Source organism: Oncorhynchus tshawytscha, linkage group LG01 (genome assembly GCF_018296145.1).
Source record: "Oncorhynchus tshawytscha isolate Ot180627B linkage group LG01, Otsh_v2.0, whole genome shotgun sequence".
In the NCBI taxonomy this organism is placed as follows: Eukaryota; Metazoa; Chordata; class Actinopteri; order Salmoniformes; family Salmonidae; genus Oncorhynchus; species Oncorhynchus tshawytscha.
In genome coordinates this window covers 73311353-73338806 of record NC_056429.1, presented here as the reverse complement: position 1 = coordinate 73338806, position 27454 = coordinate 73311353, and the positions used below count along the sequence as shown (strand labels likewise).

General features: G+C 44.5%; 1 protein-coding gene across 1 annotated transcript in view; it reads left to right on the top strand.

Annotated features, from left to right (window-relative positions):
- Positions 1-224: 224 nt before the first annotated feature.
- The window catches only part of lzts2a (leucine zipper, putative tumor suppressor 2a), an 89618-nt gene continuing 62388 nt past the window's right edge, over positions 225-27454 (top strand). The window contains exon 1 of the mRNA XM_024429768.2: positions 225-604. The gene's annotated coding sequence lies outside the window, so the exon portion shown is untranslated. The remainder of the gene's footprint in view (positions 605-27454) is intronic.

Genomic DNA, 27454 nt, shown 5'->3' with positions numbered 1-27454 from the left:
CGCTAGCTAATAGACTATTTATATGACAAAGGACACATGATCTTTGAAGCAAAGCGATCGACATTAAAATGGTGTAAGGGATTGTTTCTGTCAAGCAACCGAACACCGGCAGTCTGAATAACTCCTCTCCCCTTGCCTCCACTGTCCTAAAACTTGTCACTCCAGATCAGCGTTCGAGACGCGACGAGAGCAGCAAGTTCGCCCGCGCTGCTCCATTCTGCTCCGTTCGTTTCCCTCTGTCTGCCGGTGGCGCTGAACCGCTGCAGCACGCAGCCCGGACGTTGGGGGCTGGCATACTGCGCGCGCGAGAGAGAACAGAATGAGAGAAAAGGACCAGACCAGTCGAGCTTGTTGCAAATCTGTTTCTCTTCGAAGCGGACGTGTTCGGGACAGAGAGAGGAGAGGACCTTCGGGACAGAGAGAAGAGAGGACGAGAGTGAGCAAGATGAGGAAGGGAAGACTGAGTTTCAACTCGTGAAAGAAAGGGGAACAAATGGGGGGGAAATACCTGTTATATCAAGGAAAGAATTTACTTTAATATTACACCCAAGCCACATCTGGAAATAGTCGTTCCTCGGACGTTCTCTGCAAGGAGCAGCTCGAGGTAAGTTTCTTGGATGTTAGGCTACTAAACTATCAGCAATGTATCCGAGTTGTGCATACGGAATGGATGCTGTTCTGCATAACATGTTGGTTATTTCTGAAGTAGCCTAGGCCTGGAGCACATCATGGTGAGGATTGTTTCGCTGTCATGTAGCAAACTTATTTTTAAAGCGTGCTCGTAGTCGGGTTCATTATAATTTTCACCTTTTTAAAGCAGTAGCCTATATTTTAAGTTTTGATTGTTTGTGGGCATGTTTCGTGTCATTCTAGTGACACGGTTGTGTTGTAAACAGCAGTTTTATGTTATTGACATTACATACAGTGGAACGGACAGGCTCCAGCTACAGTCACACATCAGGAGCTGAGCTCACATGATGCAGCCATATCTGAACAGCAGTTGTAGCCAAATCATCCATACTAAAAACATGCATGACCTGAAGCTATTTTACCCTGTTTCAAGTGTTACTGTCACTTACAGTAGGTAAGAATATCCATCACAATGGCTGTGTTTATTTTGGCAGCCCAATTCAGATCTTTTCTCACTAATAATTGGTATTTTACCCAAGATCAGAGCTGGGCAGCCTGTGTAAACACAGCCATAGCCTACTCACTTAATTAAGACTGTTCTGTTTCGATCAGTGGAAAGAGTGTCTGTATCTAAAATGATTCAAGACTTGACTGATCTATTGATCTAGTCATTGATTGGTTGATTTGACATTTCTGCTTCTTGAGATTTGATACAATGTCTTTATTAATTGTCAAAAATTCAAATCAAATTGTATTGGTCACATACACATGGTTAGCAGATGTTAATGTGAGTGTAGCGAAATGCTTGTGCTTCTAGTTTTGACGGTGCAGTAATATCTAACAAGTAATCTAACAATTCCCCAACAACTACCTAACACACAAATCTAAAAGGAGGAATAAGGATATGTACATATAAATATATGGATGAGTGGCATAGGCATGGTGCAATAGATGGTATAAGGTACAGTATATACATATTAGATGAGTAATGTAAGCTATGTTAACGTTATTAAAGTGGCATTGTTTAAAGTGACTAGTGATCCATTTATTAAAGTGGCCAGTGATATGAGTCTCTATGTAGGCAGCAGCCTCTCTGAGTTAGTGATTGCTGTTTAGCAGTCCGATGGCCTTGAGATAGAAGCTGTTTTTCAGTCTCTCGGTCCCAGCTTTGATGCACCTGTACTGACCTCGCCTTCTGGATGGAAGCGGAGTCAACAGGCAGTGGCTCGGGTGGTTGTTATCCTTGATGATCTTTTTGGCCTTCCTGTGACATCGGGTGCTGTAGGTGTCCTGGAGGCCAGGTCATTTGCCCCTGGTGTTGTGCAGACCGCACCACCCTCTGGAGTGCCTTGTGGTTGAGGGCGGTGCAGTTGCTGTACAAGGCAGTGATACAGCCCGAAAGGATGATCTTGATTGTGCATCTGTAAAATTTTGTCAGGGTTTTAGGTGACAAGCCAAATTTGTTCAGCCTCCTGAGGTTGAAGAGGCGCGGTTGCGCCTTCTTCACCACACTGTCTGTTTGGGTGGACCATTTCAGTTTGTCTGTGATGTGTACGCCGAGGAACTTTAAACTTTCCACCTTCTCCACTACTGTCCCTTCGATGTGGATAGGGGGGTGCTCCCTCTGCTGTTTCCTGAAGTCCACGATCATCTCCTTTGTTTTGTTGACATTGAATGAGAGGTTGTTTTCCTGACATCACACTCCTATTGCCCTCACCTCCTCCATCTAGGCTGTCTTGTCGTTGTTGGTAATCAAGCCCACTATTGTTGTGTCGTCTGCAAACTTTATGATTTAGTTGGAGGCGTGCATGGCCACGCAGTCATGGGTGAACAGGGAGTACAGGAGGGGGCTGAGCATGCACTCTTGTTGGGCCCCAGTGTTGAGGATCAGCGAAGTGGAGATCTTGTTTCCTACCTTCACCACCTGGGGGCGGCCCGTCAGAAAGTCCAGGACCCAATTGCACTGGGCAGGGTTGAGACCCAGGGCCTCCAGCTTGATGATGAGCTTGGAGGGTACTATGGTGTTGAATGCTGAGCTGTAGTCAATGAACAGAAATCTTATATAGGTATTTCTTTTGTCCAGTTATGTACAAATCTCACATATTTCTCAGTATATTTCCAGGATTCTGTTGCCATTTCATCTGTGTGTCTCTGTGGAGCAGGAATGTTGGGTAATAATAGGGCTGTCCCTGACAAAACATTTTTTTATTGTCAACCGAAAGTCGTCTGTTTTGTTGACCAATAGATTGGTCGAAATTCTTTAACGTGTATTTTTCCATATATAGACACACCTATGTGTTTTAATAAAATCAACTATATGCTTGTCTGATGCTTTAAGCACACTGTTTGATGATATAAGACACAAATGACTCAAGAGGGAGCCAGATATCAGGATAACTAGAGGTAAAAAAAATAACATATTAGCCTGACCCGACCATCCTCCTCCTGCTCCTGCTGGCTTTCTACTCTCCTGATTTTGCCGGTAATAGGCTACATGAGGTAATAGGCGAGGAGTCGACAACCTTTCTCATGTGGAATGGCAATTTATCTTCTAATTTCTACCGATCTGCGTGCTAGTTATGGTTTTCATATACACGTCTTCGTATCTCAAAATCATTGTCATGTGGTTAATCAAAATTCTATCCAAATCTAAATGAAAATGATACAAACCCTAAAAAGTCATTTATGTTGCCATTGCCAACTATGTAAAAATAGCATACTTAAAGCCAACAAATAAAAAAATTGCAGCCTGCAGGTAGAAAATATCCTGATAAAAATACATATCCTATAAATCACATTGGCTACACATGGCTTGTCTGCAACAAACTTGAAACATTGTATCAACTTACACTAGCAAACTTGCAACATTGTATAAAATATTCTGGGCCCTCAAAGCTTCCCAAGCCAGTGAGCTCAGGACAGACACAGCTGTAGTCTATTTGCGCAAGGAATATGAGCTCATCAGGTAGGGCTATTTTATTATGTTTCCACCAAATCAGAGCATGACATTTCCTTCCTTCACGCTGAGTGGTTATCGAAAGGGGGAGAGATGGAAAGATTTTTCAAATACATTGAGGAACCATTGTGATTCTCAATGGATGTAAAACAGACTTTGTTTGCTTGCTGTTTGAGGTGAAGAAAACATTACTTTGAGAAGCTCCACAGCTCATTAGTGGTGGGGCGCTAAGCCAATCAGAAATACTATCAGATCCAACATTTGCGCGCAGGCCAGGTAGTCTATAGGCCTACCTTACTCAACATTGACAGTAGCACTCCAAACAAAATACAATGACTAAATTGACAAAATTCGTAAATGGAATGAAATAAACCAAAACGTGTTTCTCACAAGTGTAGCGCTCTGTAAACAAAGTGTCCACTCTGACAATGAGAATGGCAAAAGACTGGAATAATAATATTTAGAAAGCATTAACAGAAATTACCATAACCAAGCAAACATTGTAGATCAGAAATTATAGGAATTAACGGTAAATGTACTACTGGTCATATATGTAGTGGGGAATAGATAGACACCAACAATCAAGGCAAACATTTCACACAATGAAGTCATAAAATAATTAATGTGCACAAATTGGTGAGAGAGAGCACATTCTGGAGAGAGTTATGCATTTTAGCCACACTCCCCTTCTTCATGGACTGTGCCATCCACGCGGCCTCCGCAATGAATTAGTCTCAGCCTCCACAATGGGTTAGTTCTCTGAGATCGGCGCGAATCAGACAGGTGTCTCGTGTGCCAAAATATAGTTGCTACTGCTTGACTAAAAAAGTCTTGGTTGACCAACAGCCTATTGACCAAACAATCGAACAGTCCACTAATTGCGGTCAGCCCTAGGTAATAGCATGCTGAGCTGTGCTGTCTGGCTTTGGCTCTACACAGCTGTTTCAGTGTGGGGTTTGTCTTCCCTACCCACCCCAATGGCATCCCCTGTCTGGGAAAACACGCACGAATGCAAGCGCGCGCGCACACACACACACACACACACACACACACACACACACACACACACACACACACTCATTCCCGCTAATACCCATATCGTCAGAGTCTTGGCAGGACATTCTCTGTCTGACTCTCATGCCATCCCCAGTTGTTTAAGGGTGTCTGACTGTCTGCTGAAGGAACAATCATGTCTAACACACAATTTGGAGGGAGGGAGAGAGAGAGAGAAAGAAAGAGAGAACGAAGGGGGAGATAGAAAGAGAGAGGGCTGAGAACGGAGAGTGGGCAGAGAGAAAGAAAGAGAGGGAGAATGGGGTAGAGAGAAAAGACAGCACGGAAAGTGATAGAGGATATATCGATGAAAGCTACTGGCAGAGAGAGCAAGTGAGAGAGAAGATTGAGAGTGAGAGAAAGAAAGAGAGAATGGGGGCGTGAGAGAGGGCAGAGATAGGGTTAAGTTGTGACACCGTAAAGAGACATCTTTGTTTTATGCTCTCAATGCCTGTTTTAATACAGTGTATGGATCAGGATCAGCTGTGAGCAGAATTGCAAATGCTGCTGGTCTGATTGGACCATAAACAATAGGGATGTAAGGATTCAACGATATGCATCGGTTCCCAATTTAAATGTTTAAGATGCAAGTCCATCGGTCGCGGACCCAATACCGATCCAAATGTAGCGTGCATCCGTCAGAAAATCAATCCAAACGTTACGAATCACCTGTTCACATTTTTTGTTGTTGTTCGTTTTACATTATTTCTACCTTCTAAAAATAGCTCTAATCTTTTGTGGCAACTGGTGTGTCATATCTGCTTCAGTGTCGATCTGCATGTGATTGTGTTGACATTCATTGATGTACAAGTCATTTTGCAATATCAATAGCCTTGTCAAACTGCGCACTGTGCCCAGCTACACGCGCTGACCAACGCGAGGTATGCAGCCTGTTCCTGATCTTGCCCATCTGCACAGCACATTCAAATTCTAAAATGGCTTGCGTGATATTAGGCTTTATTAGTTTAGTGACAACCTATGTAATTTGCTAGGTTACTGTTATTCATTTGCTGTTGAAAACTTTGTTTTACCGGAATAAAATTAAGCTACCAGAGCCATAACTCAACTCCACGATTTACGATGGAGTTGAGCAGCGACTAGGGTTGTCGGATTGGAGTTCGTCACATAAAATTACGTTTTTATCCAAATCTACTGATGTCAGCAGCCAAAGAATAGCCCGCAATTACACAGAACAATGTTGTGTATAATTGCGGGCTATTCTTTGGGTTTGAAAACTAGTTTTAAGGAAATCCTGGAGTTGAGTTTAATCGGCTACCTGCTGAACTGAGAATGCAATAGTTTTTATTTTGATTGTTCAGGTTCAACAATAGTTTGGGTAATTTTGCTTTAAACAATCAGTGTATAATGGTCATTTTTAGATATACAGTTGAAGTTGGACGTTTACATACACCTTAGCCAAATACATTTAAACTCAGATTTTCACAATTTCTGACATTTAATCCTAGTAAAAATTCCATGTCTTAGGTCAGTTAGGATCACCACTTTATTTTAAGAATGTCAAATGTCAGAATAATAGTAGAGAGAATGATTTATTTAAGCTTTTATTTCTTTCATCACATTCTCAGTGGATCAGAAGTTTACATACACTCAATTAGTATTTGGTAGCATTGCCTTTAAATTGTTTAACTTGGGTCAAACGTTTTCGGTAGCCTTCCACAAGCTTCCCACAATAAGTTGAGTAAATTTTCAGTCAGGTGTGTAGGCCTCTTTGCTCGCACACACCTTTTCAGTTCTGCTCACAAATATTCTATGGGACTGATGTCTTGAGATGTTGCTTCAATATATCCACATACATTTTCTACCTCATGATGCCATCTATTTTGTGAAGTGCACCAGTCCCTCCTGCAGCAAAGCACCCCCACTACATGATGCTGCCACTCCCATGCTTCACAGTTGGGATGGTGCTCTTCAGCTTGCAAGCATCCCCCTTTTTCCTCCTAACATAACGATGGTCATTATGGCCAAACAGTTCTATATTTGTTTCATCAGACCAGAGGACATTTCTCCAAAAAGTGCTATCTTTGTCCCCATGTGCAGTTGCAAACCATAGTCTGGATTTTTTATGGCTGTATTGGAGCAGTGGCTTCTTCCTTGCCGAGCGGCCTTTCAGGTTATGTCGATATAGGACTCGTTTTACTTTGAATATAGATACTTTTGTACCTGTTTCCTCCAGCATCTTCACAAGGTCATTGGCTGTTGTTTTGGGATTGATTTGCACTTTTTGCACCAAAGTATGTTCATCTCTAGAAGACAGAACATGTCTCCTTCCTGAGTGGTATGACGGCTACATGGTCCCATGGTGTTTCTACTTGCGTACTGTTGTTTGTACAGGTGGACGTGGTACCTTCAGGCGTTTGGAAATTGCTCCCAAGGATGAACTAGACTTGTGGAGGTCTACAATTTTTTTTCTGAGGTCTTGGCTGATTTCTTTTGATTTTCCCATGATGTCAAGCAAAGAGTCACTGAGTTTGAAGGTAGGCCTTGAAATACATCCATAGTTACACCTCCAATTGACTCAAATGATGTCAATTACCCTATCAGAAGTTTCTAAAGCCACAACATTTTCTGGAATATTCCAAGTTGTTTTAAGGCACAGTCAACTTCGTGTATGTTAACTTCTGACCCACTGGAATTGTGATACAGTGAATTATAAGTGAAATAATCTGTCTGTAAATAATTGTTTGAAAAATGACGTGTGTCATTCACAAAGTAGATGTCCTAACCGAATTGCCAAAACTATAGTTTGTTAACAAGACATTTTTGATGTGGTTGAAAAACGAGTTTTAATGACTCCAACATAAGTGTATGTAAACTGCCAACTTCATTTGTACATGGTAAAGTTGAGAATTTCAAAACGAGGACAGAAATCACTTTGCAAGGTGCACTGAGTGGCCAAAGGGAGAGGAGAAGAAAATATCATTCCGTAAACACTTCCAAACATTTTTCAGATGATGGTGAAGTCCAATGTGCTATATAGCTGTGCTATATATTCATTGGCTATGTCATAGCTTATTTGTAAATTATAAATATTGATACATTACTAGCTCAAACACTTAATTTGCAAAACTGACAAGTTCATTAGTGGGTGATGATGATTTCAGAACCAAATTGGGGGGGGGGGGTGAATACATAGGCTACATTGCCCCCCACCTAATCTGATAGTGGTAGTGGGGTGGTAGATGCCTAGTCTCCCTTATGGCTCAGCTCAGGTGTCTACATAGTAGATGTCCACCGATTAATCGGAATGGCCGATTAATTAGGGCCGATTTCAAGTTTTCATAACAATCGGTGATCGGTATTTTTGGACACCGATTTGACGATTTTTGTAATTTTATTTTTTACACCTTTATTTAACTAGGCAATCAGTTAAGAACACATTCTTATTTTCAATGACGGCCTAGGAACGGTGGGATAACTGCCTTGTTCAGGGGCAGAACGACATATGTTTACCTTGTCAGCTCGGGGATTCGTTTTTGCAACATTTCGGTTACTAGTCCAACGCTCTAACCACTTACATTGCACTCCACGAGGAGCCTGCGTGGCAGGCTGACTACCTGTTACGCGAGGGCAGCAAGAAGCCAAGGTAAGTTGCTAGCTAGCATTGAACTTATCTTATAAAAAAAACAATCAATCTTAACATAATCACTAGTTTACTACACATGGTTGATGATATTATTAGTTTATCTAGCGTGTCCTGCGTTGCATATAATCGATGCAGTGCCTTTTAATTTCTCATTGAATCACAGCATACTTCGACAAACGGGTGATGATTTAACCTCTCTAGGGTAGGTGAGACGCTAACGTCCCACCAGGCCAACATCTGGTGAAACCGCAGAGCGCTAACATTCTAAATATACCATTTGTTATAGTAAACATTCTTGTAAATACATGAATCATACATCATTTAAAAGATGAACGTCTTATTAATCCAGCCGCTGTGTCAGATTTCAAAATGTCTTTACTGCGAAAGCAAACCATGCAATTTTCTGAGGACAGCTCCCCACACACACAAGTATTATTAGCATTTTCCAGCCAAGCATTAGCGTCACGAAAGTCAGAAATAAGAATAAAATAAATCGCTTACCTTTGAAGATCTTCCTCTGGTGGCAATGCCAAGTGTCCTTTCTACACAGTGAATGTTCGTTTTGTTTGATAACATCCATTTTTATAGCCTAACACGAAACATTTGTAAACCGCTTGCGTCGTGATTTCCGTCTCATTCAACTTTGGACGAAGCGTTTGTGGTAATTACACACACTAAACAAATGTTTATCCAGTCATGGTTGGTTTCATTACAATCCTCTGGTTGTTACTAACACAACCATACTTGATGGTTCTTTTCCCGGGACGTATTGAACGAAACAAACCGATTTGAAGACACCAATCAATGACCTCATTGCGCACCAATGGAGGGACCGGTCTATCGTTGATTGACTGTATTTTGGCCCAGGACCACTTATCATCTTGAAATCTAGCTTGGAAGATAGGCAATGAGCTGAGGTAAACTGCAATATGTAATGATTATACGTTTGAAGACCAGCCTTTGTTGTAAACTCTGGAGTAAAAGAGGTTAATTCGCCATTGTAAATCCTACTTGACGGAGCCACAAGTGTTACGCATAGCAGTAACATAGCAGTACATAGTCCATAGCATTTTCAGCAAGTTTATATATTTAAATTATGGTGAATAAATCAGGTATAGCTAAAACAAAGTCTAGGTATACAGATTTAACCCAAATTATAGATCATTTCCATGTCAGACCTTTCAATGGTCATTTACATGGGGCTGGTGAAGTTGGAAACTCTAAAACGTCAGCTTTCTATCAACTGCCTTTAACCATGACTGTCATGTCTTGTAAAAGGTTTCTGACTATCTCACGGGCGCTTCACATCAGTGACCCAGAAGTTGATGGGGAGAATGACAAGAAGAGAGGCACACCAAGGTTTGACAGGCCTGCCCAGAACCTGTCCATCGATGAGAGGATGGTAGCCTCAAAGGCCAGAATCAGCCTCAAACAATATTTGCGTAACAAACCAACCAAATGGGGTTACAAACGGTTTGTTTTGGCTGATTCTGTGTGTGCCTACACTTGCAATTTATTTGTTTATGAGGGGAAAAACAGTTTTGCTACCGGTAATGGACTGAGTTATGATTCTGTTATGGAGTTATTGGATTTTTCACTGCTGGGGAAGGGCTACCAACTGTTTGTGGACAACTTCTACACAAGCCCTACCCTGTTTACAGAGCTGAGGATGCGGAATGTGTGGGCTTGTGGCACCATTCGGACCAACAGAGTGGGCTTTCCAAAAACAAAGGTTAACGACATGCCTAAGTGGGCTGAGTGGGGTACCATGCGATGGATTCGTGAAGATGGCCTGCTCTTTGTAAAGTGGATGCATACCAGAGAGGTGGTCATGTGCACAACTATCCACAAGTCCTTCAGTGGAGATCACGTCGTCAGACGTGTGAAGGTTGGTGCCGGGGCATGGACCACAAAAAATGTCCCCATTCCAGCTGCCGTGAAGGACTACAACAAGGGCATGGGAGGTGTGGACCTGTCAGATGCACTGATAGGATACTACAATGTTGTCCACAAGACCATTAAATGGTACAAGACATTTTTCTATAATTTCATCGACATTGCTGTGGTGAATGCCTTCATCCTCCAGAAGGAAATGGCCAAGAGCTGTGGACAGCCCCCCATCTCACAACTAGCATTCAGGGAGCTGCTCACGTCGTTGTGCCCTTTGTCACAGGAAATTCCCCATCACCTGCACCACCTGTTCAGTAACCCTCTGCTTTACACCAGAAAGAGACTGATATGGGCCATGGCACCAGCAGCACAATATTGTGTAGAGGACTGAGGGTCTTCACAATATTGTAAATAGAAAATGTGTAAATAGTTACCCTTGTTATTTGTTTATGTTTAATTATTATTATTATTATTTTTAACATTTTTATATATACATTTTTGGGGTGTGTTAGAATAGCATTTATGTATTTTGTATATGGTTCTTTCCTTCAAAATGTATCACTGTACCAATTCGGCCACTTGGGTATATTTGGGTACATTTGTGTGGGACACCTGCGTGACTTCATGCTCATTTTTGAAGTTATCTGTCTAAAACTTTGCTCAACTATTGTTGCCATCTTATGTTCTTCATTCAAATCATCCCCAGCATCCTATCTGTATGTTTGTCTGTTCTTGGTCATTTGAAAGATAATGCAGCAACAATACAAAACAGAAAACGTATGTTTATTTCCTTGTATTTTCTTCTACCAGATATATTGTGTTATATTCTCCTACATTCAATTCACATTTCCACAAAATGCAGAGTGTTTCCTTTCAAATGATACCAAGAATATGCATATCCTTGCTTCTGGGCCTGAGCTACAGGCAATTAGATTAGGGTATGTCTTTAGGCGGAAATTGAAGAGGGGTTACCCCAAAGAAGTTAAAACCTCTCTGGGATAGGCGGGACGCAAATGTCCCACCTGGCAAATTGCCAGGGAAAATGCAGAGCGACAAATTCAAATAAAATACAAACTTTCATTAAATCACATATGTAAGATACCAAATTAAAGCTAGACTCGTTGTGAATCCAGCCAACATGTCAGATTTCAAAAAGGTGAAAGCATAAGAAGCTATTATCTGATGATAGCACAACAGTAAACAAAGAGAAAGTAGCATATTTCAATCCTGCAGGCACCACACAAAACGCAGAAATAAAATATAAATCATGCCTTACCTTTGACGACCTTCTTTTGTTGGCACTCCAATATGTCCCGTAAACATCACAAATGGTCCTTTTGTTCGATTAAGTCCGTTGATATATATCAGAAAATGTCCATTTAATTGGCGCGTTTGATCCAGAAAAAAACAGCTTCCAATTTGCGCAACGTCACTACAAAATATCCCAAAAGTTACCTGTAAACTTTGCCAAAATATTTCAAACTACTTTTGTAATACAACTTTAGGTATTTTTAAACATTAATAATCGATCAAATTGTAGACGGGACGATCTGTGTTCAATACAGGAAGACAACAAACTCATGCTACTTTTCCAGTCATGCGCCTTCTCAAAAAGTACACTTCAAATGCCACAAATTCAAGATGGCCGTACTTCTTCATTACACAAAGGAATACCCTCAACCAATTTCCAAAGACTGGTGACATCCAGTGGAAGCGGTAGGAACTGCAAACAAGTGCCTTAGAAATCTAGTTTCCCAATGAAAACTCAATGAATAGACAGTCACCTCAAAGTTTTTTTTTCTGAATGGTTAGTCCTCTGGGTTTTGCCTGCTACATAAGTTATTTTATACTCACAGACATGATTCAAACAGTTTTAGAAACTTCATAGTGTTTTCTATCAAAATCTACTAATAATATGCATATCTTATATTCTTGGCATGAGTATCAGGAAGTTGAAATTGGGCATGCTATTTATCCAAAAGTGAAAATGCTGCCCCCTATCCCAAAGAGGATAAGAACATCTAATAGTCAAAGGTATATGAAATACAAATCGTATAGAGAGAAATAGTCCTATAATTCCTATCATAACTACAACCTAAAACTTCTTACCTGGAAATATTGAAGACTCATGTTAAAAGGAATCACCAGCTTTCATATGTTCTCATGTTCTGAGCAAGGAACTTAAACGTTAGCTTTCTTACATGGCACATATTGCACTTTTACTTTCTTCTCCAACACTTAGTTTTTACATTATTTAAACCAAATTGAACATGTTTAATTATTTATTTGATTCCAAATTGATTCTATTGATGTATTATATTAAGTTAAAATAAGTGTTCATTCAGTATTGTTGTGATTGCCATTATTACAAAAAATAAAAAATAATCGTCCGATTAATCAGTATCAGCTCTTTTTTGGTACTCCAATAATTGGTATCGGTATCGGCGTTGAAAAATCATAATTGGTCGACCTCTACTAAAAAGTACATACACCATAGAAATACATAATTTACACACACACACATGCACGCACATGCACACACAGAAGTCAGCTCAGACAGATTCAGCTCACAGAGGCCCAGCACATGAGCTCCATCAGCAGCACAATTTTTACTGAGAATGGAAAATGAATGTGTTTATGCAACAAATGTCGCATTGATTCGTTCTATAATTACACCGAATCATTTCAAACTAAAACATATCATTCCTGTATCGTATCGGAACCCATGTATCTAGATATGTATCAAATCATCTTGAAAGGGAAAGATGCAGATCCCTAATAAATAATCCTTACACCAAGAGATATGAGATAAAAAATGTGATCTCTCTCTCTCTCTCTCTCTCTCTTTTCCTTAATCCCCCTCTCTCAGGTAATCTTCACGTGTTTGTGTGTTTGTGTGTGTGAGTGAGTGTGTGTGTGTGTGTCATAGGGTGTGTGGGTGCATGTATGTTTGTGAGCCCTAATTACATTATGTCACCGAACCATAACATTACAGCTCAGCCATAACCTTACTGAGAGAGACCCTAAAGCACATAGCCCTGTCTGCAAAGCAGTGGGAGGGACAACAGGAGGGTTGGATGAAGAGGGTGGACGGTAGAGAAGAGGAGTGGGGAGAGCGACGAGGGAGGGAGAGGAGAGGGATGAGGAGGAAGAGAAAGAGAAAGAGGGAGAAGTGGAGAAACAGAGTAGGGAAGGAAAGTAGGTAGCGCTGTAAGGGCTGCGGGAGAAGTGGCCTGTGCATGTGGTGTTAGACAAGCTAGCGGAGTGGCTAAAGAGGAGAGGATGAGGGGGGAGAGAGAGAGACTACTGCACCACATTTAAAAATGCATTTGCAGCCATCTGGCATTAAATGAAGATAAAGTAGCCTACAGTAATAATACAGCAATGATTATGACGAGTGCTAGAAGCTATACAGATGGTAAAGCTGAGAAACTATACAATATGACTCATTGGGTCAGGAAACGACTCTCACAAGTTACATTAATTCAGGTAAATGTACAAGCAGTAGGTGAACATAAGCCAAAAGCTAACTTCTGTCATCATTCCCATAACGTTTTCCTTTCCCAATCATTTGCTTTTGTAATGATGTAAAATCTGATAACATTTTGCTGGGTTCTGACATAAAAACCTAGGGGCCTGCGGAGGTACTGCAGGTGATCCATGTTTTTTTTGTCGAAAAATCTATGTTTTCTGTTTTCTGACTCTGGTAAAGTAATTAAATGGCTTCATTGCCAAAATCTCAGATGATCCTTTTAATGTCAGGCTCCCGAGGGGTGCAGCGGTATTAGGCCCTGCATTTCAATGCAAGAGGTGTGTAACGTTCAATGAGTGAAGAGGTGTGGAGTCAGGCGCAGAAAGCAAAAGGATGTGGGAAAAACACGCTTTAATGTCCAGGAAAAATAACATGAACAAAAGTAGGAAAACAAAATGATCAGAAATAATAACGGACAGCGCGAAACCCGAAATGCAAACAAAAATCACTCAAACACAAAACAGACGAACAAGCCCGCACGAAACAGAAGCGGGCTGAACAAACTTAAATAACCCCACCCTATCAACCAAACAAGAAACAGGTGATACCAATTAGACAAAACCGAACGAACACAGAACAAAGGATCGGTGATAGCTAGTAGATCGGCGACGACAACCGCCGGGCGCCACCCGAACAAGAAGGGGAGTCACCTTCGGTAATATTCGTGACAGTACCCCCCCCCCTGACGCCGGCCTCGGGGACGACCCGGGGGCCGAGGATCCGGACGGAGGCGATGGAACTCTCTCAACATAGATGGATCTAGAATATCCCCCACCGGAACCCAGCACCTCTCCTCCGGACCGTACCCCTCCCAGTCAACGAGGTACTGCAAGCCCCTCACCCGGCGTCTCGAGTCCAGAATAGCTTGTATCGTGTACGCCGGGGACCCCTCGATGTCCAGAGGGGGCGGAGGGACCTCGGGAACCTCACCTTCCTGCATGGGACCAGCTACCACCGGCCTGAGAAGAGACACATGAAACGAGGGGTTAATACGATAATACGAAGGAAGTAATAATCGATAACAAACCTCGTTTATTCTCCTCAGGACTTTAAATGGCCCTATACACTGCAGACCCAGCTTCCGGCAGGGCAAGCGGAGGGGAAGGTTTCGGGTCGAGAGCCAGACCCTGTCCCCAGGTGCAAACACGGGGGCCTCACTGCGGTGACGGTCAGCGCTCTTCTTCTGCCTTACACTCGCTTGACGTAATGACTCTTGGACAGCCCTCCAGGTCTCCTTAGAGCGCTGCACCCACTCCTCCACCGCAGGAGCCTCAGTCTGGCTCTGATGCCAAGGTGCCAGGACCGGCTGGTACCCCAACACGCACTCAAATGGTGACATGTTGGTAGAGGAGTGGCTTAGTGGCTTAGTGAGTTCTGGGCCCAGGGAATGTATCTCGCCCACTCCCCTGGCCGGTCCTGGCAATACGACCGCAGAAACCTACCCACCTCCTGGTTCACTCTCTCCACCTGCCCATTACTTTCCGGGTGATACCCTGAGGTCAGGCTGACCGAGACCCCCAGACGTTCCATAAAATCCCTCCATACACGGGAGGTAAACTGGGGGCCCCGATCAGAAACTATATCCTCGGGCACCCCGTAGTGCCGGAAGACATGGGTGAAAAGAGCTTCCGCAGTCTGTAGGGCCGTAGGGAGACCGGGCAATGGGATAAGATGGCAGGACTTAGAGAACCGATCCACAACGACCAGGATCGTTGTGTTACCCTGAGAGGGGGGAAGGTCAGTAAGAAAATCCACCGATAGATGGGTCCATGGCCGTTGTGGAACGGGGAGAGGTTGTAATTTACCTCGTGGCAGGTGCCTAGGAGCCTTACTCTGGGCGCACACCGAACAGGAGGAGACATAGAATCGCACATCCCTCACCAAAGTGGGCCACCAGTACTTCCTCCGAAGACCTCGCACTGTCCTAGAAAACCTGGGTGACCCGACGAGGGTAGACTATGAGCCCATCGAATCAATTGATCACGAACAGCGAGCGGCACGTACCTACGACCCTCCGGACACTGTGGAGGCGCAGGTTCCTCCCTTAGCGCCTGCTCGATGTCCGCGTCCACCTCCCATACTACTGGTGCCACCAGCTTAGCTGCCGGAATGATGGGAGTAGGATCGATGGACCTGTCCTCAGTGTCATAGAGTCGTCACAGCGCGTCGGCCTTAGTGTTGAGGGAACCTGGTCGATACGAGATAGTAAAACGAAATCTGGTGAAATACATGGCCCACCTTGCCTGACGAGGATTCAGTCTCCTAGCTGATCGGATATACTCCAGGTTACGGTGGTCAGTCCAGGTAAGGAAAGGGTGCTTAGCCCCCTCAAGCCAGTGTCTCCACACCTTCAGGGCCTTAACCATAGCCAACAACTCCCTGTCCCCCACATCATAATTCCGCTCCGCTGGCCCGAGCTTCTTCGGAAAAAAGGCACAGGGGCGGCGCTTCGGTGGCGCACCCGAACGCTGTGAGAGCACCGCTCCAACCCCAGCCTCGGATGCGTCCACCTCTACTATAAACGCCAAAGAAGGGTCCGGATGCACCAACACCGGTGCCTCAATGAACATCGCCTTCAATCTACGAAAAGCTCCGTCTGCCTCTGCTGACCACTGTAAACGCACCGCCCCCCTCAGCAGTGAGGTAATAGGAGCTGCTACCTGACCAAAACCCCGGATAAACCTCCGGTAGTAATTGGCAAACCCTAAGAACCGCTGCACCTCCTTTACCGTGGTCAGAGTCGGCCAATTACGCACTGCCTTTACGCGGTCACCCTCCATTACCAACCCAGAGCTGGAAATGCGATAACCCAGGAAGGATACTGATCGTTTGGAAAACTCACATTTCTCCGCCTTCACGTACAGGTCATGCTCCAGCAGTCGTCTAAGAACTTTGCGCACCAGAGACACATGCGCAGTGCGTGTAGTGGAGTAGATCAAAATATCGTCAATATACACCACTACACCCTGTCCGTGCAGGTCTCTGAGAATCTCATCCACGAAGGATTGAAAGATAGATGGAGCATTCTTTAACCCGTATGGCATGACGAGGTACTCATAATGGCCAGATGTAGTGCTAAATGCAGTTTTCCATTCATCTCCCTCCCGAATACGCACCAGATTATACGCACTCCTGCGATCCAATTTCGTGAAGAACTGCGCTCCGTGAAATGATTCCACTGCCGTAGCAATGAGAGGTAGTGGGTAACTAAAACCCACCGTGATGGAATTTAGACCTCTATAATCAATACACGGACGCAAACCACCATCCTTTTTCTTCACAAAAAAGAAACTTGAGGAGACAGGTGACATGGAGGGCCGAATGTACCCCTGTCCCAGAGCCTCGGTGATATATGTTTCCATAGCCACCGTCTCCTCCTGGGATAAAGGATACACATGAGTCCTGGGGAGTGCAGCGTTTACCTGGAGGTTTATCACGCAATCCCCCTGACGATGGGGTGGTAATTGGGTCGCCTTCTTTTTACTGAAAGCGAAATCGTCATACTCAGCTGGAATGCGCACGGTGGAAACCTGGTCTGGACTCTCCACCGTTGTCGCACCGATGGAAACCCCTACACACCTGCCTGAACACTCATCAGGCCACCCCTGGAGAGTTCCCTGTTTCCACGAAATCGTAGGATTGTGAATAGCTAGCCAGGGAATCCCCAGCACCACCGGAAACGCAGGTGAATCGATAAGGAACAGACTAATTCGCTCCTTGTGATTCCCCTGCGTAATCATCTCCAACGGAATTGTGGCTTTCCTCACCAGCCCTGACCCTAATGGTCGACTATCTAAAGAGTGCACGGGAAAAGGGGGTCTACTTTTACTAACGGAATCCTCAACCTCTGAGCGACTCCGCGATCTATAAAGTTCCCAGCTGCACCTGAATCTACCAGTGCCTTATGCTTGAGAGAGGGAGAATAATTAAGGAAACAAATTAATAAGAACATGTGACCAACAGGAAACTCTGGGAGAGTGTGGTGCTTACTCACCTGGGGTGACCAAGGAGTGTTCTGCCTGCCTTCTCGACTCCCAGATGAATTCCTCCAGCACCGACCAGACGTGTGCCCTCTCCGCCACAACTGGTACAGGAGGAGCCTCCTCCTCCGATCTCCCTAGACGCAATCCCTCCTAGCTCCATCGAGATAGGAGCGGGAGGGTCAGGAGGTAGAACTGACAGGACCCTTTCAGAACGTCCGCGAGCAGCTAGCAGATGGTCCAACCGGATCGACAGGTCTATCAGTCCATCCAGGCTAAGTGTAGTGTCCCGACAAGCCAGCTCCCTGCGAACGTCCTCTCTCAGGCTACACCGGTAATGGTCTATCAGGGCCCTGTCGTTCCACCCTGCTCCAGCGGCCAAAGTCCGGAACTCCAGCGCGAAGTCCTGTGCGCTCCTCATCCCCTGCCTGAGATGGAACAACCTCTCACCCGCCGCTCGACCCTCTGGAGGGTGATCGAACACGGCCCGGAAACGGCGGGTGAACTCCGGGTAATTGCCCTTCGCTGAGTCGGGCCCGTTCCAGACCGCATTGGCCCACTCAAGGGCTCTACCCGTAAGGCATTTGATGAGGACACACACGCTCTCCTCGTCTGAGGGTGCCGGCCGAACGGTGGCCAGGTAGAGTTCTAGTTGAAGCAGGAATCCCTGGCACCCCGTCGCTGCTCCATCGTACTCCCTCGGAGGCGTAATATGCAGAGCGCTGGAACCGGATCCCGTTGGGTAAGATGGTAGAGTTGCTGGTGGGAGGGTCGGTGGGGTAGTAGGGAGACCATTCCTCTCCCAACGATCCATCCTCTCCATCATTTGATCCATTGCTGATCCGAGGCGATGGAGGATGGACGTGTGATGAAGGACTCTCTCCTCCATTGTGGGAAGAGGAGTGGTCGCTGCTCCTGATGACTCCATATTAAGGTGCGGGCTTCTGTAACGTTCAATGAGTGAAGAGGTGTGGAGTCAGGCGCAGAAAGCAAAAGGATGTGGGAAAAACACGCTTTAATGTCCAGGAAAAATAACATGAACAAAAGTAGGAAAACAAAATGATCAGAAATAATAACGGACAGCGCGAAACCCGAAATGCAAACAAAAATCACTCAAACACAAAACAGACGAACAAGCCCGCACGAAACAGAAGCGGGCTGAACAAACTTAAATAACCCCACCCTAACAACCAAACAAGAAACAGGTGATACCAATTAGACAAAACCAAACGAACACAGAACAAAGGATCGGTGATAGCTAGTAGATCGGCGACGACGACCGCCGGGCGCCACCCGAACAAGAAGGGGAGTCACCTTCGGTAATATTCGTGACAAGGTGTCACTGCAGTCCCTGGTTCAAATCCAGGCTGCATCACATCTGGCTGTGGGAGTCCCATAGGGATTGTATTTGGTATCTCTTGATTTCCATGTGCTGTATCTGTGCTATGTATGATCTCTTACATAGATTCTCAACCTTTATAATGGCAAATTATCAACATATTGTGATAATTGTGTTATTATGTTATTGATTGAGTGACTATGGCTTTCCAGATCTCCAAACAGTGCTATTTGTGGGTTACTTTTAGAACAATGTTATGACTTTTTAGCTACTCTTGAACCACTCCAGATGGTGTTTCTTAGCAGATTTGTCTAAGGAGAGTCTAAAACATCTCAACTCGTTTACAAATGCTTTGTTCTACGACTGTCAAAAACTGGTGTGTGTCTGTGTGTGTGTGTGTAAATCTGACAGACAGCTTGTCTCCTCTCCCGCGCTGTGCTGAGGTTGTGCCCTTTGAGAACATTCTGACAGCACCCTTCAGACTGACAGGGACGCACACACAAACATACACACAAACATACACACACACACTCTACCCCCTGTTAGGAGCAGTAATCGTTGGGTACCTGACTAGAGACATGACCTCTGTTTTTCTCTGTTATTCGGAAGGTAAACACTACTGTAGCTCTGGAGAATAATGAAGGGAGTCAAAGACGGCTGTATCCTGGTACTCTTAAGTGGCTTCCTTTTCTTGTGTCCTTCCCTTCATCTATACTGAGATACAGTAGTTTAAGATGAAGAAGATTGCCTTGCAGAATATAGTAGAAGAGTGTCTTAATGTCAGTGGGTTGAAACTCAATCAATAGTACAGATGGTGCTGTAAATGCATTTGTAAGAGGACCTAGAATCAATGCTGTGTGTAATGGCCAGAAGAATAGACTTGTATACAGAATCATGAAATTAAGTAGATCACATTAGGCTCCTGAGTGCTGACATTTGCCAGCAACTCCATATAGCTATCAATCAATATAATTTAATTGATATAACATTAGAAGAATATTACAAATATTTTTTTTCATAAAGTGCTGAACTGTAACCCAGGCTTACACACCAAATACCAAGCCTAAAGCAACAGTGGAAAGGACCAACTCCTTGACTGGGTAGGAAGAAACCTTGAAAGGAACCAGACTGCATGGGTAGGAATACATCTTGAGAGGAACCAGACTACATGGGTAGGAGGAAACCTTGAGAGGAACCAGACTACGTGGGTAGGAGGAAACCTTGAGAGGAACCAGACTGCATGGGTAGGAGGAAACCTTGAGAGGAACCAGACTGCATGCATAGGAGGAAACCTTGAGAGGAACCAGACTGCATCGGTATGTATACATCTTGAGAGGAACCAGACTACATGGGTAGGATGAAACCTTGAGAGGAACCAGACTACATGGGTAGGAGGAAACCTTGAGAGGAACCAGACTACATGGGTAGGGGGAAACATTGAGAGGAACCAGACTACATGGGTAGGAGGAAACCTTGAGAGGGACAAGACTGCATGGGTAGGAATACATCTTGAGAGGAACCAGACTGCATGGGTAGGATGAAACCTTGAGAGGACCCAGACTGCATAGGTAGGAGGAAACCCTGAGAGGGCAAGACTGCATAGGTAGGAGGAAGCCTTGAGAGGGACAAGACTGCATATGTAGGAGGAAACCTTGAGAGGGACAAGACTGCATAGGTAGGAGGAAACCTTGAGAGGAACCAGACTACATGGGTAGGAGGAAACCTTGAGAGGGACCAGACTACATGGGTAGGAGGAAACCTTGAGAGGAACCAGACTACATGGTTAGGAGGAAACCTGGAGAGGAACCAGACTACATGGGTAGGAGGAAACCTTGAGAGGGACAAGACTGCATGGGTAGGAATACATCTTGAGAGGAACCAGACTGCATGGGTAGGAGGAAACCTTGAGAGGGACAAGACTGCATAGGTACATAGGTAGGAGGAAGCCTTGAGAGGGACAAGACTGCATATCAAATCAAATCAAATCAAATTTATTTATATAGCCCTTCGTACATCAGCTGATATCTCAAAGTGCTGTACAGAAACCCAGCCTAAAACCCCAAACAGCAAGCAATGCAGGTGTAGAAGCACGGTGGCTAGGAAAAACTCCCTAGAAAGGCCAAAACCTAGGAAGAAACCTAGAGAGGAACCAGGCTATGTGGGGTGGCCAGTCCTCTTCTGGCTGTGCCGGGAGGAGATTATAACAGAACATGGCCAAGATGTTCAAATGTTCATAAATGACCAGCATGGTCGAATAATAATAAGGCAGAACAGTTGAAACTGGAGCAGCAGCACAGTCAGGTGGAAGTTGAAACTGGAGCAGCAGCATGGCCAGGTGGACTGGGGACAGCAAGGAGTCATCATGTCAGGTAGTCCTGGAGCTCAGGTCCTAGGGCTCAGGTCCTCCGAGAGAGAGAAAGAAAGAGAGAAGGAGAGAATTAGAGAACGCACACTTAGATTCACACAGGACACCGAATAGGACAGGAGAAGTACTCCAGATATAACAAACTGACCCCAGCCCCCCGACACATAAACTACTGCAGCATAAATACTGGAGGCTGAGACAGGAGGGGTCAGGAGACACTGTGGCCCCATCCGAGGTCACCCCCGGACAGGGCCAAAAGAGGAAGGTGCATAGGTAGGAGGAAGCCTTGAGAGGGACAAGACTGCACTGGTAGGAGGAAGCCTTGAGAGGAACCAGACTGCAGAGAGGAACAAGCCAATCTGGGCCCCACTCCAGCCATTTTCCCAGAGGGACTAAAGTGGCCTAATATGTCACTGAGTGTCACTTGACTTGTGTCAGGGGCCTGAAGTATGAGGATCAGGATTAAGTTAGCGCTGAAACACACACACACAGAGACACATTTTGAAATCTTGATTTGAATCCACAAATCACATTACAGTCGAGAAGGATCCAAACATTTCAAAGGACACCGATATCTGGACACTTATGGAAACAGATAGCACCGTCTTCACCACACAGCAAGGCTGCCCATGACCGCTGACACAGAGCAGTACCTCACTATCTGCTTTGCCTTTGTCTTATGTATGCCTACAATCTGAAGGCAATGTACTGTCAGCCTACTGTATAGTGAGCATTTCTCATTTGCGAAGATAATCCATCCACCTGACAGGTGCGGCATATCAAGAAGCTTATTAAATGGCATGATCATTACACAGGTGCACCTTGTGCTTGGGAAAATTAAAAGGCCACTCTAAAATGTGCGGTTTTGTAACACACCCCAATGCCACAGACGTCTCATGTTTTGAAGGAGTGTGCAATTGGCATTCTGACTGCAGGAATGTCCACCAGAGCTGTTGCCAGGTAATTAAATGTTCATTTCTCTACCATAAGCCGCCTCCAATGTCATTTTAGAGAATTTGTCATACGTCCAACCGCCCTCAGAACCGCAGACCTGTAACGGTTTTCTTCCTCTACTGAGGAGGAGTAGGAAGGATCGGACCAATATGCAGCGTGGTACGTGTCCATGTTAATATTTGTTTAAACTGAACACAAAACAAAATAACATGAGAACGAACAAAAACGAAACAGTTCTGTCTGGTGCAGACACAGAGACAGAAAACAACTACCCACAAATCATAGTGGGAAAACAGGCTGCCTAAGTATGGTTCTCAATCAGAGACAACGATAAACAGCTGCCTCTGATTGGGAACCATACCAGGTCACAGAAATACAAACACATAGAACAACACATAGAATGCCCACCCCAACTCACGCCCTAACCAAACTAAAATAGAGACATAAAAAAGGAACTAAGGCCAGGACGTGACAAGACCATGTTTAACCACGCCAGCCCAGGACCTCCACATCCCGCTTCTTCATATGAAGGGGTTGCTGCGGAGTATTTCTGTTTGTAATGAAGCCCTATTGGTATTTCAGGAACTTGTCAGTGAAGGTCTTCTCCATGTAAGAGTCAAAAGAGCAACCCACTTCCAAAATGAGCCACTCCCTCTGGCCTCCCCCACAACAATAATATCTGGCATATTGGGATACAAAAAACACACACACACACACACACACACACACACACACACACACACACACACACACACACACACACACACACACAATAACACACCATGCTTTGTTTGATTCAAGAAACATTGTAGCAAACCAACATAAAAAGTGTAACTGCAGTAACAACAGCAACAGGGTGTCAATACAAGTGCCAAAGGTATTGATGAAGCAGTTTGTTGATTGGCCCTATTGATGAAATGATTAGGTTGGCTGAGTGAAGCAGAACAGCAGTTATTGATCTAACCAAGCCTGTCATCATTGTCCTTAGGTCTGATAGATACCACAACTACACCAGTGGAGGCTGCTGAGGAGAGGACGGCTCATAATAACGCCTCAGACGCATGGAAACCATGTTGTTGATGTATTTGATACCATTCCAATAATTCCGTTCCAGCCATTACCGTGAGCCAGTTCCTCCGAATGAAGGTGTCACCAACCTCCTGTGAACTACAGCTCGGGGATTCAATCTTGCCACCTTTCGGTTACAAGTCCAACGCTCTAACCACTAGGCCACCTGCCACCCCATGAGTGATACCTGTCAGACCATATGATAACCCCAACCAAGGCATGTGTGTGTGTGTGTGTGTGTGTGTGTGTGTGTGTGTGTGTGTGTGTGTGTGTGTGTGTGTGTGTGTGTGTGTGTGTGTGTGTGTGTGTGTATGTGTGTGTGTGTGTGTGTGTGTGTGTGTGTGTGTGTGTGTGTGTGTGTGTGTGTGTGTGTGTGTGTGTGTGTGTGTGTGTGTGATCGTGGGTCTGTGGAATTGAGCCCAGTTTGCTGTAATTGTTGACAGATGTTATTCCTCACTATGCCTCTCTTGTCATTCCTCCTTCGGTCCTCTTTCTCTGTTTCTCTCTCTCTCACACTCACACACACAAACACACAATAAATGCACACGCACACGCACATGGTTTGGCTGTCTGTATATGTTGCCATCACCACGATAACATGTTTTCCCAATTTCTGGGAAATGTCCGATATCATTCAGAATCCTGTCCTTCCCATCGCTTGGTCCAGAAGCCATCCTAACATTGATAGCAGATTTATAACATGGACCTCTCTTTGAAAAACAAATGGTATGTGTGGTGTGTGTGTATGCATGCGTACATGGTTTATGACCATCTACGGTCTGTCTGAAACTAAGAGTTTACAACTTAATTCGTCTGTCAGTGTAATCTGAAGCTTGTATTAACCTGGTACAGAACAGAACAGAACAGAAAAGAACACTGAGGAATGAAAAGACTCCATCAGCATTGTGGCCTCCAGTGTTGGCCCAGTCAGACGGTGAACAGTACCAGTGAATAGTTGTTTCCTTTGTGTTCCAGTCCTCCTGGCTGTCTGCTGTGTGTTCTCTCTCTGAAGGGATTGGTTCTGGGAGATTTAGCTCCTCTGCTGAGAGAGAGAATCACATCTGCCAGGAGAGGAGGAGAAGGGAAGGGGGAGGTGGGGGGAATGAGAGAGAGAGAGAGAGAGGCTTCTAGCTAGTAGCCACCACCAGAACCGAGAGAGGACATGGAGGGATGAGGGAGAGCTAATGTGGAGAAAACACAGAGAGAGAGAGAGAGAGATTTGAGTAGGAGAGAGCAATATATAGATTTGAGGAGAGAGAGAGAAAGAGAGAGAGAGAGATATTTGAGAAGGACATATTTGAGGAGAGGGAGAAGAGAATGAGACAGAGAGAAAAATTTGCGAAGGAGAGAGGGACTCCAGAGGAATGAAAGAGACAGTCAGAGGACTCATCTTGTGACCCATCAGCAGAAACATGAAATCAAGGCCTGTGCGAGGTCATTGTGTGTGTGCGTGTCTGTGTGTGTATTTGCACGCTATGAGGTCATTGAGTACTATATATTGAACACTGGGTCTAGTATCACAGAACCTTTGTGCCTTGTGGTTTGTAATGTTACACAGATATACTATCATCCATTTAGATTTAATCAGATAGACAGACTTATTCCTTATGTTCCAAATAATAAGCAACTCAAACTCTTCTCTCTTTTTGTTCTGAGAGTTCAGGTTCATAAGCTGTATTATATTTAGGATTTAAAGTCAAACAGACATCTTTCCTTGGCTTCATTTACTGTGGCTCAACTCCATGCACAAAGCATGTAAGATCATGTAAAAGTATCACAAAGTGCTCACGGATCTTAAAAATGTTGTCCTCTGACCCAAAACAACTATGATTGAGGATTGGTGATCCTCACACATTCGCCATCCTAACCCCGGCCCTTCCTGTTGTTGGGTTCTGGTTGAGTACCCCTGGCTGTGGCGTCACCCCCAGACAGGGACCACAGTAAATTAGGTTAAAGGGCACTGGAGCATCCTGTCTGTGTCGGGCTGGGGGGCTGGTGGACTGGATAGGGGTTAGAGGGTGTTTGGCGGAGAAGAATTAGGCTCTCTGTCTGGGAGTTTTGACCAGGGGCAGGTGGCCCTGTTTTGGGGATACAACACAAACTAATGTTATCTTGTTAGCAAAATATTAACTTGACTGGAGCTTTTTAAAGTAACATTTTGATGTCCAGCTTCATCATTACATTTTTGGCCTAGTTTGTTCCTCTTATATAAAGAGGCTCACAACTAGTCTTGGTAGATGTTGACTTTTCAGTGGGTTGACATAAGAAAAGAGAGAGAGGAAGAGAGACAGAGAGAATCACTGGAGATACCTGCCGTCCAGTCCTTTACCTTTATACCAAGAGGGAGAACAGCAGATAGGGAGCAAAGGAAAGTAATAACAGAGAGGGAGAGAATGAGAGGGAGAGAGAGAGAGAACGAGAGAGAGAGGGGGAGGGGGGTGATGGAAATAGCACGTCCTCTATCTTTCTCGCCACTGCAGCGCTGCAAAGAGATTAGTTTGATTTACATAACCACTACCCCCTTCTCTCCTTCCTATTTCCCCAACAAATGCTCTTTCCCTCTATTCTATCCTCTCCTTTCCTCCTCTGGGAGAAGACAGGTTGGAGATGCTCTAATTGCTATTAAGACATGTTTGCTTGTTCATCCTCTCTTTAGGGTGTCTGAGAGCGAGGGGGAGAGAGAGCGATAAAGAGACAGAGAGAGAGACCAAGTGGACAGAGGGATGTAGTCTGACTTCTCATACTAAGTTCCTCCGCTGCTCTGTCGTTCGCTAAATTCAGTGGCTTGCGAAAGTACTCACCCCCCTTGGCATTTTTCCTATTTTGTTGCCATACAACCTGGAATTAAAAAAGAAAATTGGGGGGGGTTGTATTATTTGATTTACTCAACATGCCTACCACTTTGAAGATGCAAAATATTTTTTATTGTGAAACAAACAAGAAATAAGACAAAAAAAAAACAGAAAACTTGAGCATTCATAACTATTCACTCCCCCAAAGTCAATACTTTGTAGAGCCACCTTTTGCAGCAATTACAGCTGCAAGTCTTTTGGGTATGTCTCTATAAGCTTTGCACATCTAGCCACGGGGATTTTTGCCCATTCTTCAAGGCAAAACTGCTCCATCTCCTTCAAGTTGGATGGGTTCCGCTGGTGTACAGCAATCTTTAAGTCATACCACAGATTCTCAATTGGATTGAGGTCTGGGATTTGACTAGGCCATTCTAAGACATTTAAATGTTTCCCCTTAAACCACTTGAGTGTTGCTTTAGCAGTATGCTTAGGGTCATTGTCCTGCTGGAAGGTGAACCTCCATCCCAGTCTCAAATCTCTGGAAGACTGAAACAGGTTTCCCTCAAGAATTTCTCTGTATATAGCGCCATCCATCATTCCTTCAATTCTGACCAGTTTCCCAGTCCCTGCTGATGAAAAACATCAAAACAAAGTAATCAGCGATTGGATCGTCTCTAACCAATCAAAGTATCAAAGCCAAAGACAACTTTTCCAACTGCCGCACGTGTGTTCTGGCTCTGGCCCAACCCAACAGTTTCTAGACCAATCAGACGATCCTGAATGTCGGGGAGGTACTCAGATCCAGACTCATTGTGGAGAAGAAACTAACGTCTGTGGGCGTGGTTTAGTGTTTCGCCTGAGCAAGGAGTCTGGGTAGCCAGGTAAAGAGAGATGTAGTATTGAAGAGCCGACTCAGAGTGAAGGGAGAGGAAGATAGAGAGCAGAAGATGAATGAGAGAGAAAGAGGGGATGGGATTGAGAGAATGATGGATGGATGGAGGGAAAAAGAGAGATGGATGGAGATAGAGGAGGAGGGGGGAGTTATTTATAGTCAGCTTGCTGTTGGTCTGGAGCGCATAGCATCCATGTCAGTCCTCATCAGCTACACACACACACACACACACTCACGGACACACGGACACACACAGACGGGGAGTAACGGATTAGATGTAACTGATTTTTTTAAAACTGTCACTTATGTTACCAGCAAAATAATTGGAATCAGATTACAGATCATTTAGAAAAAGTTGATAATTACTTGTAGGATTACGTTTAAATTCAGAAAGGACAT